Below are 20394 nucleotides of genomic sequence, written 5' to 3'. Positions count from 1 at the left end.
AAACACATTTACCCATCTGTGAAAAATGGGGGCTAGACCAAGGATGCCCATGGGATAGACAGAGCTGGAATTGAATTCCAAGTCCACACTTGCCTTCTAGCCTGCTTCTGTGGTAGGGATGAGCTCATGCCAGTGAATAACCTCTTCCATGGGGGAAACCAGATGGTAAAGCAAAGAAAGCAAGGGCCCCTTCTGGTTTCAACAACTGCATTGACTTATCCACTGACACGTTCCGCTCATTCTTTCGCAAAATTTGGATTGTTTTACAGTTGTGGCTCATTCTTTGCAGGCAAGAGGTAGAAGCTGGCTCATCCCTCAGTGAAAGGAGCACAGGTGGAGCTGAGTTTTAGCCACCTGTAGGTGCCTACGCATTGCTCTGCCCAAGTAGGTGGTTTTGGGCCTGAAAAGGAGCCTGCCCCTGGCCTTGACCTCTGATGACTTCCTGGGGAAGCCAGGACAGACAAGCCTCATGTGGGAATCACAGCATCTCTTGCCTTTGAGAAGCAACAGGCATGGGCAAAGGGAAATTTGGGGATTGGTTTGCAGAAAGCGGCCACACCAGGGACAGGTAGCATTGGAGTGGAGTTTCAAATGTGAGTTCCTTCTTCTTATCCAGCCCTGGTGGTGATGTCTGCTCCTGACAATCTATGAACCTGCTCTGGGAAAGCAGCCAGCGAAGCTGAAGGATAGATATACTAGTACCAGTGAGGGGCCAAAAAAACAGGTGCCTTACTTGCTAGAGAGAGGTTCCTACGCCCAACACAGCCACAGGTGGGGGAAGTTCTATGTGGAGGTCCTGTGGTCATTACAGATAGCACCCTCCCCCTCCCCGTACCACTCCCCCCACCCACCCCCCGCCACTGGCTCCTTAATTCCAAGCACCTTTTCCCATCCCTACCCAGGGCTGAGGTGGCCCAGCCCGGGGTTATACATTAGAGGTGAGACAGGGCAGATGACCTATCAGGCATGCCCAGGTAGGGGTGTGGCCTCTGGGAGCCTGCCTTTGGGCACAGGGCCAGTTGGAGAGGACAAGACCTGACAGTACAGTTCAGAACTTGTTGGAGTGACTTCATCCTTAAGATGGACATGTCAGCCCTTCCAGGGACTTAGAGTATGGGGAAAGATGTTCATAAACAAAGTTAACACCTTATATCCTTTATTACCATAGAAAGAGAAGCAAGCAGACGTTTAAAATCATACATCTTGCAGTAAGGTGAAGACAAATGTATTTTGTTGCCTGAAGGTATGATGTGTGGCTACCTAGAAAAATCAGGCTCTCTTTTGTATCATTAGACAAAAACGTGTATTTCCATTGGTATCATGGAGTGTGAGAAGCGGATACGTCTAAGAAAGCCCCATGCACTCATGTAATTTTTACTGATGATGTAGTAGAGACACAGAGATGGGACATAATTTGTCCAAGGTTCCTCAGCCAGGTATTTGCAGAACTATCTCTTTTTTTTTTTTGGCCAGTCCTGGGCCTTGGACTCAGGGCCTGAGCACTGTCCCTGGCTTCTTCCCGCTCAAGGCTAGCACTCTGCCACTTGAGCCACAGTGCCGCTTCTGGCCGTTTTCTGTATATGTGGTGCTGGGGAATCGAACCTAGGGCCTCGTGTATCCGAGGCAGGCACTCTTGCCACTAGGCTATATCCCCAGCCCCAGAACTATCTCTTAAACTTGTGTCACCATTGTCTAAGATAGGAACTGGGCAGTAGCTTGGACTCTCGGCCAGACTTGGGCTAGGACCCCCTTCCAGCCTTCCCTGGTCAGCACTAAGGCCTAGATGGGTGCTTGAGGGGCTTAAAACATCTGACCTGGGGGTAATGGAAGAGACCCTGCCCAAATAGGATGTTGATGGGGAAGGGGAGAGGGCTATGTGAGCCAGGGGAGTGGAATCTTGAACAGGGCTTTGTGGGGAGTGACAGAAACATACCCAAAGTTAAGGGAACCATGGACATACCTCCCCCCCACCCCCGCCACCACCAATGTTCTGTAACTGCTATTCTGGGAGAGATTACTTATAGGCATTCTAGACCTGGAGTTTGAAAGGCAGTGTATAGCCCTGGACCAGGAAACAAAGAGAAAATGCTGAGCATTTCTTGCAGAAACTCACTCCCAGGGGCTGCTTTTTGCTCTTGGTTTCCTTCAAGAGAGGCCGACAGGACTCCAAACCCAGCTTGTCCAGTGCAAACCCACAGCAGTTTCTCACTGAGCATCTAGCCACACGCATCCTATTTTTACTCTTAATAACTGTTCGCTCAGGGTTACCAAGGTCTTCCTGTTGCTATAGTGAGAGGTGATGGCGCCAGCTTTCCAAAGCGCTGGACCCTTGACTCGGAGGAAAAACACAATCTGAGTTGCTGTGTTTTTTGGGTTTGCCTGAGAAGATTTAATACACCATTTTCCAAGCCTTGGCAAACAATGGTGGTTTGCACTTCAAATTCAACACAAAGGCTCAATCACCAAGAAAGCTGGTGATTCTGGAGAGTAGAGCATTTGAGATTACATGGAAGATAAATGAAAATGATAAAACTTCATTAGGAAAATAAAAAATAATGGTAAAAAGAAACAGATGTAGAGGCATTGCCTGACACAGCCTTTGTGGTCCTTCTGGGTTTCAGGCTTTCTGTCTTTCCTAAGTGTTCATTTGGCAGTATTGAAGACGTCACATGCACATAATTGGTAGTCTGCTTTTCTTAGTTAATGTGTCATAAGCATCTCAGTGTTGCTGTATTGTCTCAGCAAGCACTGTTTGTATTGTGGGGGAAGGTTGTATTCTTGCGTACAGCCTCCTTTGGTCTCCTTGCTGTCTCTAGCTAGACCTATTCCTCTGCAGATATGAATATTGGCCTGTCTGGTCCTCTTCCCTCTCACCCCATACCAGCCTTTCTCAACAAAGGATGGTTTCAGGCCAGTGGAGTGGCATAGACACACCATGGGATGAGAGCTTGTTAGAAATGGAGACTTGGTCTTCACCTGGGACCTCCTGAGTTGGCAACTGTGTTGCATTTGGACATGGTTCCCAAGTGACTTGTGACACACTAAGTCTGACCAGCACCCATCTCAAACACACATTCTGCCCAACTCCAGGACACATGTTATAGCCCTCACCAAGCCCTGCTGAGTATAGAGAAACCCGGAGTGGGAGTGGGGAGCAAGAAAAGAGGGAAGGAACCACAGCAGCTATGGGCAGTGGTGGGCCTGGAGCTTTGCAAAGTTGGAGGTGGTGGGAGCCAAACTCATGGAAAATGTCATATGGTTGTTCAGATGGCTGTTAGGGGCAGGTGTGTAGAATGGGAAGCTCACTATCCCTCATGTCCACACCCATTTTATAGAAGAAGAAGCTGAGGCACAGAAAATTCAAGTTGCTTACCTAAGGTGACTCAGCTAATAGGAAGTGGAGTTGGACCAAACCTGACTCCAGAGACTACATTTCATAACCACCCTGAGATGTGGCTCCAGGGTATGGGGTAAATGGCAGGATGAGGAAGCCCCTATGATAGTGAATTACTGGAATTAGCCTACAGAAACCCCATGTGAGATGGAGGGAAAACTACAAGTGCTCAGCATACATAGTGTCTGTACCGTGTAAGGATGGTTGATTCATTTTCCCCACAATGCAGCCCAGCATCCACTAGAGACATCTGCTTTTCAGTAAATCTAGAATCCTTACTTTCTCACTTTAATTAAACATACTATGTGTCACCTTTTTAACTCTGTTTATTTATTTATTTTTTGGTGGGGGATGGCCTATTTCCTTTTTGAGAGGCAGGTTTTCACAAAATTAAGGGCCAGGAAACCCTTAACAGATCACAGAACTATTTTAATATGAGTTATAACACCAGACAGAGAGCTTCTCCACACCACTGAGCTGTGTAATGCACGCGTGAGAATTAATTAATTTTTGGGGAGGTGCCAGTCTTAGGGCTTGAATTTAGCCTGGGCTCTGTCCCTGAGCTTTTCTGTTCAAAGCTAGCATTCTACCACTTGAGCCACAGCTCCATCCTGCTTTGGAGATAAGAGTCTCAGGAACTTTCCTGCGCTGGCTGGCTTTGAACTAAGATCCTCAGATCTCAGCCTGGTGAATATCTAGGATTACAGGCATGAGCTATGGGTGCCCAACTAAAAGTTTTGTTTTTCAAATGCCTTTTTAAAAAAAATTGTGCTGGGTCAACACCACATGTAATAAATCCACAAATAAGGTGGGCTTACTGCAGGTACTAACAGCCTAAGTCAGGATTCAAATCCACCTGACACTCTTTCCATCTTGCATACTTTGCCAGTAAGACATGGTATTGCCCTCTCCGCCCCCTCTATCTTTCTCAGAACAACCTCTTTCCTTCTACTGGCTTCCTGGTTTTACTCGCCATACAACTTTCACCCAAAGGCAAAATTCCTCTCATCTGTTCAGAGTGTGGAGAAGAGGCTCAGAACTTGCCCATCTTTCCCCAGTCCTTAAAACGATGAAATTTTAAGGTTAGACAGTACCTGGTTTGGCATTAGATTCAGGCCCAGAGAGCTCGGGTACCCTGGCTGAGATCACACAGTCTGCTGGTTAAAGATCTGAGACTCTGGCTCTTTGGATGCTACTAGCCTATCTGTGTTCCTGGTGGCCTGAGGATGTTGGACCCTCTCAGGGCCCTTCTCAGTCAGCCAGCTCTGTGTAGCTGTGTTACAAAGTTAGTGCCGAATCACCCTTGACCTTAGGCTGCAGGTACCACCCATGACCCTCTATATGCCAAAAAATCTCCAAATGTACAAAAAAAACCAAACCTGTTTGATCTAATAATCCAAGCAGTACAGAATGTGATGGAAAGCACCCCCTCTCTTCGGAGCCCTTCCTGGCCCACTCCCCAGGGGTAGTCACTTAGCAGCCCTGTCTCCAAAGAGTCCTTAATTTCCCTGCCAGCCACTGGGCTGTTCAGGATCCATGCCACAGCAAGGTTATTTTTAACAAGCACCCCAGGCTTCAGGGGGTTGAGGAGAGGGGAAGGAAAAAAAATTCCATTTGTATATTTTTAATCCATGCACATCTGAGCAGGCAGTGACTTTCTGGTCTCTGCTGCCAGAGTTGTGGGCAATTGATGAGACTCTGGGCCCTGGGTAATCCTTTCTCTTTGTCTAAGGAGGCTGTAGGACTTCAGGGGGCTCAGGAAGTGTTGCAGCATGCTGGTGGTTGCAGCTGGCTGCCTCCTGATCCTGCTGTCCCCAGCAGCTTCTCCCGTCAAGCAGGTGCAAGACTCCTGGCCAGGTCTCTAAGAGCAAAGTAAGTCTGGGAACTTGACGCTGTATGCCAAGCTCATATTTAGAAACTCACCCAGACACTGGCATGCATCCACTCAGGCTGTGGGCGTGGTCACATGTGCCACCTTCAAGTGGGCAGATTCGGAGTGGGCCCTAGCCCACTGTGAATATAAACACAACTTCTTTGTTCCCAAGAGCTAGAGAGGGATCTTGTGCTCCTGGGCACGGTGGGGGCTGGTCCTGGTAGACAGATAGGCCATGGGGAAAGGGAAGAAAGATGTCACCAGGCTTGGCTAGGGCACATGGTAGTGGATGAGAGGACTCAGCTCCATGGCTCACCACTCAATCCATTTTCTGCAACCTTTCCTTGGGATCTCAGGGAATTGCCTTTGCCTGTGGAGACGGCCTGCTGCTCTGTGGTAAGCCAGATAGTGTCCAGCTGAGTCTCTTCCCCTCCTCCCCCCCTTTTCTCCCTCTTGTCATCTTCCTTTCTTTTCCTATTCTCTGTTCCTTTCCCTTTTCTCTTCTTTTTCCTCTCTTCCTTCCCCTTCCCTCTTGTTTTCCACTTTTAGTTCCCAGTCTGTGAGACCAGACCAAAGCCACCTACAGCAGAGCCTTCTCCATCTCTCCCTTCTGGGAGCTACCAGCCTCTCAGTCTGTCCAGACAGCATCTATGAAAGGGGGCCCAGGATGACTCATCTCTGAAGGCTCTTTGAGCACCCTGTGAGTGAACAACAGCAAGCTGCTCCACAATATCTTGCTTATTCATGACAGTACGTGAGGGAGGATGAATTAGACTTCCTGATCTGGGCTTTAAATCATCACTTCCCTGGATTACAAACACCGTACCTTAGCCCTGTGGAAACTCTCCTTTCTTTTTAAACAATTCCCTTTTGTGGAGAGATCCTAGACCTCATGCCTAAGCTATTTCAATAAGGGCAGGCCTTCTGCCCATCAGCCCTGTGGCAGCCAGTGTGACTACACAGCCACCTGTGGGAGATGGGACAGGAGGCTTCCACCTCACGCTTCATCACAAAGCTCCACCCCTTTGCAAGTCTGTCCTGGAGACCTAAATTATGCTTTTACCAACTTCAGCCCTCTGGAGTGGAGGCTGCCTTCCTGTGGCCCTCTCTACTCAAAGGCCAAAACATAGTAAAGGGTCCTGATACTGCCCTCCCCATCCTTTCCTTATCTTCCCACATGTCAGGGGACCAAAAACACCAAGAAGTGACAATGAAGGTTTAGCAGGTGTTTTCTTTGTCTGTCCTGGGAAATACAGCTAATATGCAATACCTAAAAAAGTAGATGGATGGATGAATAAGCCAATCAGTGAATGGCTAGGTAGAAACTGAGCTTCTACTCCAAAGGAATTTAAATTCAGGTGGAACAGACTGCAGGGTGGTGGCTCTGTGGGACTGATGGGGGGGGGGTCCTTGAGATTGAATCCAGTACCATTTTTAATGAGGGAAACCCTCAGGCTCAGAGGAGGAGGGATGCCTCCAAACAAGCAACAGACCACAGAGGTCAGGCGATGATAAGATGGCACAGGGTGGCAAGATCTGGAACGGAGTGCAAGGTGGCCCTGAGTGTCCCTGTCCTTGGGAAATGTGTCTTTTCATATGGTTGGGAGTGGACAGTGCGATTTTTCTTAGAGGGTTAATTGTTTGGCTGACAGCACGGATAATTAGGAATGAGAATCCTGGAGTGAGGGTGACAGCACCATCTGCTATGAATATGTTTCAGCCCCACCTTGCTAGAGAGCCTGGACATGCTGGATGTGAATACGTGCTGCTGCATCCTTCTACCTCACAGAGATGGGGGTACTCAGCTGTTTGCTGCTGGCTTCATGCTAGGGAATAAGGAGACTAGGTAGCCAGTGGGCTGACCCAGTGACTGGCTTCTTATGGGTGTATCATGTCCCTCTCCATGACACCTAATAAGGCCTCCGAGGTTTAATGAGGACCCAGCACTAATTCATGGGACAGCTTTATGTTTCTCTCCAGGGCCTGATGGATCATGGTCTGGTCTTTTGTTGGCTAAAAGTGGGTATCAGGGTCTGCACTGAGCTATATGGCTGCCATTGAGGGCTTGGGTCATTTTCCTGCCCGACTCTATGGATCTATCACCTGCCCTGGGCTTTTTGACCTGTGTTGCTTATTCCAGAGGGGTGTTGGCTCTGGCTGTCACAGCCAGGCAGGGCCATCTTAGGTGTGACTTCTCTGATCAGTAGAAAAATAGCTGCTTTGGAATCCTGTGTCCAGAAGCAGCTGAGTCCTTTTTTTTTTTTACCCTTTAATAGGAGCAGAATTTTGTGTTTTTCCTTTTCCTCTGAATTTTTTTTTTGAATCACACATGTAGGAAAGCACATGAAATGCACGTGTGTCTTGGAAGGTGATAATAACAGCTTGCCATTCAAAGCAACACTTGGGGTGCATGTTACCCTACATGGGAGGGCCTACCTCAAAGGCTGAGTGGAGAAGCTCAGTGTCAGCATAGCTTCTCTTGGAGTCTATGGCTCTTTATCATGGCTGATTTTCTTATCCTCTGTGCTGCTTCTACTAACTTGGCTGAGAAGGAGGAGTTGAAGGTTGGCATATATCTCAGTATCACAGCCATGTGGACAGCAGGAGCATGTCCCACACCAGCCAGACCTGGTGAGAGGTTTGGTGATGTGGCCGGGGCAGACCCAGCATCCAGGGACACTGGGGTGGCAGCTTCAGACAGACGCCTTCTGGATCCTCCCAGGAGATTGTGTGCCACAGTTACTGTCATGAAAGGTAGTGATTCATGAAGCCAGTGTCCCTGCCCCTCATCCCAGAGACAGGTGCATCATCTCTACTTATGTCTTTCGCTTTGGGATGCAGGGCTATGAAGAGATGTTTATCAGCAGCCATAGGTGGGATGGCCTTGTGGGAAGCCCCTAGAGCACAGCTCACAAAAGCCTGGCCTCAGGGACCTGGCCAGCAGGGTGGAGGAGTGTTTCCTAGCAGACAGATCTTGATATTTACACATCATACTGGTAGAGCAAGGGCATTCGTTTCCTTCCCATTGCCAAAGGACAGTTCATTCTACGTCTAAATTCTGGATGATTTGGGCACACATCTTTTAGGAAGATAGAGCGTAATATGCAGAAGTAAGAAATTAGGTAGGAAAGGCATGATGGTGCTCATCTGAAATACCAGCTACTTAGGAGGTATAAATAGAAGGATCAAAGTTTGAGGCCAGCTTGGGGAAAAGGTTAGGATTTTATCTCCAAGAACAAATTGGATATAGTGATGGATTTCTGTAATCCCAGCTACTTAGGAAGTACAGATAGGAGGATTTTAGGCTAAGATTGGCCTGGGGGAAAAAAGCATAAGAACTTATGGGAAAAACAAGTCAAAAAGTGCGAGGAGGTGTGGCTCAAGTAGCAGAACAGCTAATAGACCCCTAGGTTTAATCCACAGTGCTGCCAGAAATAATCAAAGGAACCAACAAACCCCCACACAGAAAAAGCACAAATAGGAATGCAGTTTGTATGCACATGTGTGTGTCTCACCGCTTGCGGGCAGGGCCTTATCAGCGAACTTTCAGGAATGCATAAAGCTGGTACAGTCACCAGGCATTACAGGACATAGTACAAAAAAGCAATGAGAAGATGTCTAGAAGATTCCAGAACATTTCACAGGGATGGGTGTGCATCTCTGCTGTGATAGGTGACACAGGCCTGTGTTCTTCCTGCAGACTCCCTGTGAAGTAGCTGGAATCTCAGACGGCTCCATCCCTGAGGAGTGGGTTGGCAGAAGAGGAAGAAGGGATGGTGGAGAGCCCACTCAGGTCCTGAGGAGTGAGCCACAGCCTGTTGAACCTGAAGCCTTCAAGTGGGGGTCAACACCCTGGGGTGACTATGATGAATTGATGCCTTGGCCCCCACCGACATGTACACAGTGTAATGACAGGTAATGAACCCGAAGCTTGTCTGTTCTTCATGAATGATATGACGGGTGGGAGAATTTATCAGCCTGCTATAGACATAAAATGTCAACCTCAGGATGATAACTATGCAAACAAAGCATAGGACGGCCTGATAAGACGATAGATGGGCGCTTTATGGTTATTAGTTTTTGCCCATGTGTTTGCTGGAGCTAGGCACCAGAAGATTTAGAATCAGCTGGATTCACTTCCTAGGCTTGTAGCAAGGCTCCATGCCTTTATGGATGGAGTGTGTCTTATTTGAAAAGCAGAGTAACAAATCAAGAAGTCATTACTCCCATCAGCTCCTTGCAGGCAAGGAATCTGCCCGTGGGGAAACTGAGGCAGTAAAGGGCAAAGGAGCTCTTGTGTGTATATTTGATGCATGACCGGTGGACCTAGGGACCATGATGTTTTTAAGACTTCAAGTTTGCTTCAGATAATTGAATAACAGGTTGGAAACAGACTGATGTTTCTCATGAGAAAAGGGAAAGAGAGTTTGTGGCTCCCCTATCCCTTCAAGGGTGCCAGTGCAAGTGGCAGATGATAGGAGGGAGCCCAGGAGGTCCTAAGTAAGGGTTTGAAGGGGATATTCAAAATGTGGCAGACACCTTGGGTTTAGATTTTGGAACTGAGCCAAGGTAGGAAGAAGCATCAAGCAGATTGTTAGGATCTAGTAGGCAAGGCCTTGGGACCAGAAGGAGAGGGCGTCACTAGGACTAGAAACCACAAAGGCAAGCTCTCATCCAGTGGCAGAGCAGGTCCCACTGGTTGTCTGGTCTGCACTGTCACTAATGCTGGGTGCTGCTCTAGCAACTTCTACCATCGGGAACACGGCAGGCTGAGACAGAAGCAAAAAATAGCTTGGAGCCTTGGGAAACTGACCAGGTCAAGGGAGAAAGGGCCTGTGTCCAGAAGCAGGAGGCCCAAGAGGGTGTGGCAGATTCCATTTCAGTTTAGGCCAATGTCAGGGTCCCAGGGTCAGAGCCAAGGCTGGGGAGGGGCAGAGCAGTAGGGCTTCTGGGTGGCCTTGTTCTAAATCAGGCAGAAAGAATAACTTGAAGGAATCCAGAAAGCTGAGCCCAGCTCTAGGATGTGGCTCAGCCACATTCACTAGGCAGCCCCAGGACTTGTGGGAAATGGAAGGAACAGAGCTCCTAGGACTGGAGGGGCTAAGCAGAGAATGAGGTCATTCCTCAGGTGCCTAAGCTAAATATGATGTATTGGGCCTGAGCTGTCCCCACATTCTAGTTCTCAGTGGGGCAGCTGCTCTGTACAGCTCAGGCTTGACTGGAGACTGAGGTAGGGTTGACCCTGAAAGGTCTTTTAGTAGGAGGAGATGGGGTAGCAAATGCCACCCTGAAGGGGGTGGGTAGGGGAAGATAGGTCAGTGTGCTGTCAGAAGTTCTTTAGTCATCCAGGTGCTGGTGGCTCATACCTGTAATTCTAGCTACTCAAGAGGCTGAGCTCTGAGGATTGTGGTTTAAAGCCAGCCTTGGCGTAAAAGTCTGTGAGACTTTTCTCTTCGGTTAGCCAGAAAGAATCTGGTAATGGAGCTGTGGTTTTATAAGTGGTGGAGTATAGCCCTCCAGTCCTGAGTTCAAGCCCTAGTGCTGGTACAAAAATAAAAAAGTTCTTAACCAATTTGACCATAGTTACAAACCACCTACTATGTACACTTCACTAATGCAGAAAATAAGACAGTCTGTTCCCAGACCGAGGATATGAAAGCACGGAGACAAGTCCTTGTGAAATTAGTGAAAGCTCTCTCAGGAATAAAATAAAATTCAACACACAGAACAAATCCCAACCATCGGCATCTTAATAAATAATTGAAACACTTACTTTACTTCCACTCTTTGGCTCCTGAGAGTGCTTAGGTCTGGCAGATGACAGCAGGACAGGCTGGGAGGAGGGCATTCTGACCTGGGACTTACAATGGCAGACAGCCTGGTCAACCTGGTGTTCAAAATCTCTCTGGCCACAGGAAATGGGGCTTAATGTGGGACTTTGCATTTAGAATCGGGGATTATGTTTGAGTGTTGTGACCTGAGAGACACGGAGGGTGGAGTCAGACAGCCTAGGACTGTGAAGTTTTGAGAAGAGAAAAAGGATGTTGCTTAGAGTCTTGAAAACGGTTTTCAGTGAAGTTTCTTGGTTAGGGACAGGATGGGGAGAGGGAATCACAGAAGAGAAGAGTGATCCAGCAGAGAAAGGAAGCTAGCCATAGGTACAAGCCATACCATTCTCTTACAATTTGCTTGTTAGTCACATGGACAAAAGTGAAAAACAAGCACGTGGCATTGATTTTAATAATGTATTTCGTTTAACTCACTATGTTTAGAATATTATTATGTTATCATAGAATCAATATAAAGTATTACCTTTCCTTAGCCTTAATGTCCTCCTCAGTTAAATGGATGGGAGAAAGTATTTCACTGTGACTTAACTCTGGGGTCAGGAAGATGAGCATCCTGAAAGTAAGAGGCTCCTAGGGGCTCATGGTTCAAGACTGGTGGGAACTATGGCAACATCCTTTCCTTGCCAGGTCTACAGAATGCCATTCTTCTCTGCAAATTTGTTTCTCTCTTGCTTCCTAGGGCCCCATGGGGAGCAGCAACCCATATACCACCTTAAGGTTTGCATAGAGAAGAGGCAGAAAGCCACATTACCCTTGACTGACAACCTTCTGATGTGTATTTAACAATTTTAATTTTTCATGATTCCTTCGATAAAAATAGTGCCCGACTAAAAACAAATACATTTGTATTTTCAGTCTCCTTAATTAGTTTCTAATTTGGGGGTTCTTACCATCTTAAAATCATCTCACTGAAATGGTCCTCCAATGATAAAAAAGGAAAAAAAAAGACATGAAAAGCACAATCAATTCCAGAGAGATCTTCCTATTTAATTATGCTGATTGGTGCACTAGAGACCCCCGGCAATAGGAACCTCTCAGAATAAGCTTGATTTGAGCAATTTGGTTTTTAAAAATTTAGGATGCATATTTATCATGTTCAACTCTATGTTGTTGTGTTCTCCTTGAGCTCCTGACTTGTCTCTAGAGATGAGGGCAGGAAGAACCCAGGGACAGCTGAGCTAAGCCCATGGATTTACTGACTGGTAGGGACTGGTCTCAAGGGAACATGAGGTCCCCAGCTTGTCTGCTGACCCAGAGGCAGGATAGGAAAGGATAGGCTGGTACACCTGTGCAGTTGGGTGGAAGGAAAGATTCCCCCCCCCCTAAAAATCACAGGAATCAGCCAATCTTGGGTGAGAGATGTATCCAGAACAAAATTCAGCAATTTTCTATAGCTTTGGAGATGCTGAGAAAACTCAGTTGGTCAAAAAGATTTGTATCTCATCCTCCAACCCCATAGTACCAACTTTGCTGTTCTGTACCAATCCCAACAAGTCAGCAATCCCAGGTAATTTGGAGAGGATGAGGCAAGAGGAACTCAAATTCAAGACCAGCCTGGGAAGCTTAGGGAGTCCTTGTCTCAAAATTACAAAAAAAAAACAAACCCAAAAACAAAAACAAAAACAAACAAATTGAAAAGGGCTGGAGGTGTTGCTTAGTGGTAGAGTATTAGTCTAGTCTGTACAGGCCCTGGCCTCAATCACTGGCAAGACACACATAGCCTCATGCACACACGCATGCACACACGCATGCACACACACACACACACACACACACACAGCTGAGGTAACAAGTTGTAGCCAGAAAGAGAAGACATTATCACTACCCAGGACATGTTCTTTCCATGAAGGAGAGCCTGCCTTAATCAGGCAACAGCTCTCACTGTGATTTTGTACAGGGGCCAGAAGACCATGTGACTCCCACTATGAGGACAGCACCCATACACCAAATGATGTACTTCAGGGCCTACTTTCTTAGTGTGGATGAAGGGACTTGTTTTAAGACACTAGTCTAATTCATACTGTGTGTTATCTGAATTTTGGTTCAAGCTGAGCTACTGCAAAAAGGATGAATTCAAGAGAACTAGGGAGACTAAACATAAGTTGATTTAGGTATGAAGGAATAAGCATTGGTTTAAAAATTTTTCTTTTTAATGTGGGCAATGTGGGCTGAGGGTATAGTTCAATGGTAGAGTACCATGATGTCCTGGGTTTGATGCCCCGCACCACAAAGACATATCCCGGCAATGTTGCATATAGGAGTATTTACAGCCCACAAAATAAGATTTTCCTTCCTTCCTCCCTCCCTGATGGCATTTGGCTATGTAGGCTAGGCTGTCCTGGAACTGTCTACATAGCTCAGACTGGCCTCCATCTCACCGTCTTCCCCCTTTAGTCTCCCAAGTGCTATGATTATAGGCATGCACCACCTTAACTGGGATGTTCTTCAGTAGATTTCATGTAAGAAGAGGATAGGTGAAACCAGCAGAATATGGAATGTCATTGGAATTGATTGGTAATGGGTATGTGGGGGGTTAATTCTGGTCTTTTCCTTTGGGCATGTTTGAAGATTTCAATAAAAGAAGAAGGTCCTTACTAGTTGGCTGAGGCCTGAAAATCCCCCATTAGAGCTTTATTCATCTGGCTGAAGCTTACTTAGACCAACAAGAGAGGTATCTTTGTCTAGGAGCATGATTGCTCATTCTACAAAGCAGAACAGAACCACAGAACAGAATATTATAGGGTCACATGAAGAAGGGCTCCAGGGTAAGGGCACCGAGTTAGGCTGAAGTAAGCTGAAGAGATTTCTCAGACCTTGCTGATGATCTCATATGCTGTGCATCTTGGATGGGGTGGGTTGCAGCAGTGCCCTGGTCTCCATATTTATTTCTCATATATAGGAAGGAAAGAGAAACCTCCAGCTCCTACAAAGAAAACAAAAGGTAGATCGGAGCCTAGGTTAAGAGTAAGATTGGTTCTTATTTATCAGCAGTCATTTTGAGCAATCACTCTAACTTTCCAAGTCTCAGTTTTCCACCTACCTCACAAGGATATATAGTGACTTCACTATATAAAGCCCAAGATCAGAAATTAAGTTGGTGACTGTTATTGAGTATCATTTTCTAAAACTCAGGCCACATATTTCCTTGCAAACTTGTGCTACATGGCTCTGTGGATGGAGTGTAGTACAGCAAAAGATGGCTGTCCATGGGTACCCCATATTTTAAAGACAGAGAGGTGGTAAAGTCTTTGCCCTTAGGGAGCCTGTGATGGAATTAGAGAGGCAATAAGAACAACCATGATAGGGCCAGCAAAGCCACTCACCCTGGGACAATGAGAAGTTCAACTACAGTGGGAGGGGGGAATTACTTGTGGCTGAGATGGTTTGTGAGGTCTCCTAGAGGAGGTGGCATCTGACCTGGAGCCTGAGAAGATTTCGGTGGCCAGCCCTCTGTTGGAGGCCTCAGCTGGGGTACTGCCTCCCACACCCACGCTCTGCAGCTGAGCACATAAACTATGTTTGGATTACTGTGTCATAGGACTGGAAAGCTCAAGTCCTCCGTGTATGGAGCAGGAGTTGATGCTTCCTGTGCCTGGCCCTCTCAGACTCTCCCATCTTCTCTTCTACTCAGTCTCCATCCACTTATACCTCTTACCACCAGAGCCCAGACGATCGCCCCTGCCCTCTCTTTAAGCCATTAAGACAAAGCATCTAGGCCTCCACATGGCTTCCAGAAGTGAGGGAGGTAAGGTACCCCCAGGAGCTGGTTGAGCTTCCTGGTTGCTGAGAGCTAGCTAGGGCATCAACTCTCCTGGCTGTGTAGACGTGACGTTATTTGGGATGTAAATAGTAGTCATGGCACTTGCCACCCACACTATTCTTTAATCTGCTCTGAAGAAATGAAAGAAAAGGCCTTGGGAAAGGGCAGTGTTGTGGTGGATATTTATTGAGGTCTATTCAGGGCCTAGGTATCCTGCCTTAGCCACACCCAGAGTCAAAGACAGCCAGACCTTTACGCTGTCCTCAAGAGTTCTGGATGGTTGTTGTTGTGTGTGTGACTTTTACAGTGCTTAGCCCAAACTCAGCCTCACTGTGGACTTGCCCAGAGATCATCGAGCTTCAGCTCTGAGCTCTGTCTCTGCCACTTGGGGAGGTGCCATAGTCCTCCCCCCCCCGCCCGCCCCACCCCCATAGTACCTCTATGTCCTAAGTGAGTGATGAGGTGACTGTAAGAAAAGAAAAAGAACAGAAGGGAGAACTGCAACCGACCAACAGGCTTTATTCAGGATGAAAACCTGTGAAGAGCCCCACATCTCCCTTAGCCCAGGTGAAGGAAAATAAATGGCACACCTCCCTTACAATTAGGGCCTCTCAGGCAGAAAAAGTAGTCAGGTAGGGCAGATGGAAGTGGGGTGAGATGGAGGAGGGATGGGAGAGCGATCTTATCTCTGGTAGGGGGTTTCAAGGTTTCAACAAGCATCTGTGTCTGCCAGGGGCATCAGTGCCAGATGTGGCCTTGGTCTCAGGCTCCCTTCCAAGACCACAGGGCACATTTGTTCAAGAGGAAAGAGAGATGGCTCAGCGGGGTCTGCAGCCAGGGCAGTTCTAAGATATGGCTGTCAGAGGGAAAGGTGAGTGCTTTCAGTTTAAGTTATTTTCCATCACTGGCAATGTCTCCCTCCTGGCTTTGTGGTGTGGACAAAAAGAGATGAACTAGAGAGAGGTTTTGGTCTTGAGGACTTCAAAACAACTTTTAGTTCCAGCCCTTTTCATCTCTGCCTGAGAAGAATGATTGTCCTTGCTCAGTTTCCTTATCTGTGAAATGGAAATAACTAGTTTGCATGCTCTCTGGACATTTTTTTTCACTGTGAAGAAAGTGTTTAATGGGCAAAGTATGGCAAACACTTCAAGGAGTATGAAAAAGTAGTCAAACACTAAAAGTAGCTCATGCATATTCATATGCACAACCACATACCTAAACCAACCATACCTAGATGACAAAATATGTCTGTCTGGAGGAGACAGGAGCACTATACTTTTTGGTCCCCTGCAACCCTTTGAGGGATGTATATGAGACAAGGATCTCACATAGAGCTAGTACCCCCTGCCCCTCTGTTGGGCAGACTGCCTGTGTGCCCCTCAGCAAGTTGTATAACCAACCACCTTCTCAGCAAAAATGAAGGTTAAAAAAGATGGCAGTGTTGTTAGTGGAGCTGTGGCTTAAAATGGTAGAGCACTAGTCTTGAGCAAAAAAGCTCAGGGACAGTGCTCAGGCCAAAAATTCACGTCCTACAACTAACGGGGGTGGGGTGGGGGTGGGGTAGAATAGCCAGCACCAGGGCCAGCACGGTGACAAAGTGGCGCTCTATTCATGGGAGAGGCTGGCCATGCTTGTAGCTGCCAGGTGGCCGCAATGCCGGTAGAACCCCAGATTTGATAATGCTTGTTAATTGATTAATGTGCATGCTGCCATCTCAGCTGCCTTCCAGGGAGACAGAGGCGATTACTTTTATGTGAGAGAGACTATTGGAGCAGCCTCTTTCTCACCCTGCTGCATGTAAGACTCAGGATGAAGCTTTCCCCCAGCCTGGCTGACAACAGTCAGGTGGCCGCTGGGCTGAGACCAGCCATCCATTTACCCACTTATTCCAATTAGTTTTGTAACTCAGCACTCACTCTGGGCTTTGCTTTGATTTACAGTTAATGGTTCATCTGTAAATGAACACTTGTCTGGAATCTTCCATCAGTCAATGGCTGACTTTTAGGAAGTGGTGGTATTGACCTAGATGCCGTGAAATGAGTCCTGGGTGCCAAATCTATTTTTTTGTGTGCCAATATTCCTTATTTCTCCCATTACCAGTCACTAAAGAACCCTCACAGATGTACACTGATATTAAGGCCATAAACCGGGGAAATCGTACCAGGCCTCGAGTGTAGAGATAAGTTCTCAGCCCAGCTCTGCTATCAAGCACTGTGCCAAGCAAGAAAGTCATGTGACCCCCCCTGGGCCTCAGGTCCCTTCATTGGGACACACTTGACAAGGGGATTTCTCTCTGAGCCTTTGATTTAAGACAGCATACGAACCAGTGCAATGGCGTGTGGAAGGCATACCATAAATTAGGAAGGTCTTTGTTCAGGTTACAAAAATAACTTCTCGTGCAAGGAAAAAAAAGGAAAAACAACATAGAGACATTAAACTGGGAGAGTGAAGGAACTTGGGCGAACCTCCATCTACCATGAAAGATCATCTCAATCAACCATTTAGGGAATTATGCTCATGAATGTATCCCTCTTATTTTCTATACAGATATCTGTTTTTATCATGGGTCTGGAAAAATACATCCATATTAAACAAGAAAAGGGAACAAGCTATATGTTATATTCCACAGCTTTGGTGTCCCTTAGTTGAACTTTAAAAATCTGCTTTTTTTTCTTTTTGGCAGTTCTGGGGTTTTATTTCACGTCTGTGTACTTGCTAGGATGTTGCTATACTGCTGAGCCATGCTTATAGCTCAGGGGTTTTGCTGGCTATTTGTAGGATAAGATCTACCATTCAGCCTGGGCATGTGCCTGAACTGTGATCTTCCTGCTTCTGGGCTCCCCTCATTGCTGAGGTCATAGGCTCAGACCCCTGCTTCCAGCTTCCACTGTGGAGATAGAATCTCATGATGGCCTGGAACCACGATCCTCCCAGTCTTAGCTTCCCATGTAGCTTGAGAGGCCAGGCGTGAGCCATACTGCATTGAGCTATTGTTAGGAGGCGGAGGTGTCTCACAAGCTTTTATGCCTAGGCTGGACTGGGATTACATTTCTCCCTTTCTCTACCTTCCAAGTCAAAAGAATTATAGGCATGAGCCACTGGCACCTGGCTTCTGAGTACTTTTTAACCTCAGTTTGTTCTCAAATGGGGTCTCACATTTTTGGCCTGGAGGCTTGAGATCTAATCCTCCTACTTCTCTCTTCCAAGTAGCTGGGACTATAGGTATAAACCACCACACCTAGCTACTGTAATTCTTTTCTTTTTCTTTTTTCTTTTTTTTTTTTTTTGCCAGTCCTGGGGCTTGAACTCAAGGCCGGAGCACTGTCCTTGGCTTCTTTTTGCTCAAGGCTAGCACTCTACCACTTGAGCCAAAGCGTCACTTTTGGCTTTTTCTATATATGTGGTGCTGGGAATTGAACCCATGGCTTCATGCATACGAGGCAAACACGCTACCAAATTCTTAATTATATGGCTTTCTATGGTATAGATATAATTCATAGTAGAATTACTATGTTGGTGAACATCAGGGTGGTGCTGAAGGCTCTAATTGATTTGCTGTTTGACTGCCACTCCTCAAGGAAGAAAGAGGCTGGGGAGAGGAAGATATGATTCCCACGCGTGCAATCTCCCTCCTCAGGGAAGGCACCACTCTCTCACTTCGCCAGGGATCCTTCTCAGACAGGTTCTGTGGCTACGTACTGCATGGGGTGCTGTCCTTCACAATTTTGACACCAGCTGGAGTAGAGATGGGGATCATCCTGAGGAGGCCCTGGGAGAGTGGGATGGAGGAGTGGGCAGTGTGCTGGGGGAGGGGGGTTGAGAACTTGAATGTGTGCTTAGCTCAGTTGGATTGCTCCTGGAGCCAGTGTCTGGAGTTGAGTGAGACAGGTGGGTTGTGAGAAAATGTAGGACATTGCAGTCCAAAGAAGCTCAGGCTCTGAAGGAGCCTGCCTGGTGTAAGCCACAGGTTACAGCCTTCCTGATTCTCTGAGAAGGCTAGGGAAGTCCGGCCACCATTGCTAGCTAGAGCAGACTTCCTGGCGCTCTGCTTCTAGCCTTCTTATGTCCAGACTCTGATGACTCACTCACTCCCTGGGCTGGTGGGCAGGGGTGGGGGGTGGTGGGGGGGGGGAGGATTGCACATTAGCATCCATTCTTCTGAGAAGGCAGAAAGGAGATATTTTTGGTTCTTTTGCCTGCAGTGATTTCCCATTTGCTCTTGGGTCTAATTGAATTAGAGATTTTTAATAGGTACAGTATTTGTATAATTCGAAAATCAAAGTACTATACGAAGGTGATATTTCTCTCACCTTTATCCCCTTCCACTCAAACTCTGCTTCTCTTATCCCTATGGAAACCATTTGCACCATTTCTTGGTTTATTCTTCCACTGTTTCTTTGTGCTATTGAAGCACAGAAAAGTGAATATCCGTGTTTCATTTCCATTTTTCCATACAAAACATTACCTACTGTATACTTTACCTTGTACTTTGTTTGTTTTTGAAAAAAAAAAGTCCTGGAAATCTGCTCATATAAGTACACAGAGCCCTTGTGGGTTTTTTTTTTATAGCTGTGTAGTATTCCACTGTGTACATGGACCAATTTAATCACCAGTGTCCTATTAAGGGACTCCTGGACTATTTTCAGGTTTTTTTTCCTATTAAAAAAATAACTTGTGGATGGGCATATGTGTGACACCATCAGCTGTAACTGATCTGCTGTCCTGCTGTCCTTTTGGTCTGATGTCATATACATGTGTGCTTAATGAACAGCACCTAAATCTTGGCTAGAAGTAAACAGTGAATCATGACCTAGAAGCAGATAAGATAAGCAAGACTCCTCCTAGTCCTCTATGCTCTGTCTTGTATCCTCCAGGTGATCCTGTCCCTAGTCCCTTAGCTTTCCACAATCACCACAATGCTTGCAAGGTGCAGTGTCCCTTGCTCTCCTCCCTGGGCTGCAGAGGAAGTGTTTACTGTCATTTCTTCTGTGGTTTGGATAGAGACTGATGGGTCCTGACAGGTGGTAGAGGTGGCCAGGACCTGCACGAGTGTGAGGATGGGACTTCTTCTCTTGCATCTGCTGCCCATGAATGAGGTGAGTCTATTCTTCACCTGTCACACGGATGTGCTTTGTGGTGTGGAGACCTTTCTCATGGGGGTATTCCATGGTCCTAGGAGTATCAAGATGATGTGAGGCATAGTGTTTGACCCCCAGGCCCTGAAGGGGGTGTTAGCTGAAGTTACTGTCTCAGCTTCTTCGACGTGAGATCAGAGCTTGATGAAGGTGGCTTGTGGTGATACTAAAATGATGCCCACATGCCCTTTCTCACTACTTAGAAGCACATCATTTGGCTACAGATTTGTGAAGCCCTTTCCTTGCCAGTGAATGAAAAAGAGATATTTCACACGTTTCACATTAGTCTGTGATTTAGCTTCACACTGAATAAGAATCAATGCAACAGCCAACTGCCACCCGAGGAGCCCATTTATACAGTGTGACCAGTGGCCACGGCCCCC

The 20394-nt window shown here is 46.9% G+C and overlaps 1 protein-coding gene across 2 annotated transcripts in view; it reads left to right on the top strand.

The window, feature by feature from the left end:
• The window catches only part of Zbtb7c (zinc finger and BTB domain containing 7C), a 280865-nt gene that overhangs the window by 48682 nt on the left and 211789 nt on the right, over positions 1–20394 (top strand). The window contains exon 2 of one of the 2 annotated variants that reach the window (XM_048363510.1): positions 8968–9182. The exons of the other annotated variant lie outside the window; for it this stretch is intronic. The gene's annotated coding sequence lies outside the window, so the exon portion shown is untranslated. The remainder of the gene's footprint in view (positions 1–8967; positions 9183–20394) is intronic. 2 annotated transcript variants of the gene reach the window in all.

The sequence above is a fragment of the Perognathus longimembris genome, chromosome 15 (genome assembly GCF_023159225.1).
Source record: "Perognathus longimembris pacificus isolate PPM17 chromosome 15, ASM2315922v1, whole genome shotgun sequence".
In the NCBI taxonomy this organism is placed as follows: Eukaryota; Metazoa; Chordata; class Mammalia; order Rodentia; family Heteromyidae; genus Perognathus; species Perognathus longimembris.
The sequence above is the reverse complement of the archived record's forward strand: the minus strand, read 5'-3'. Positions and strand labels throughout refer to the sequence as shown.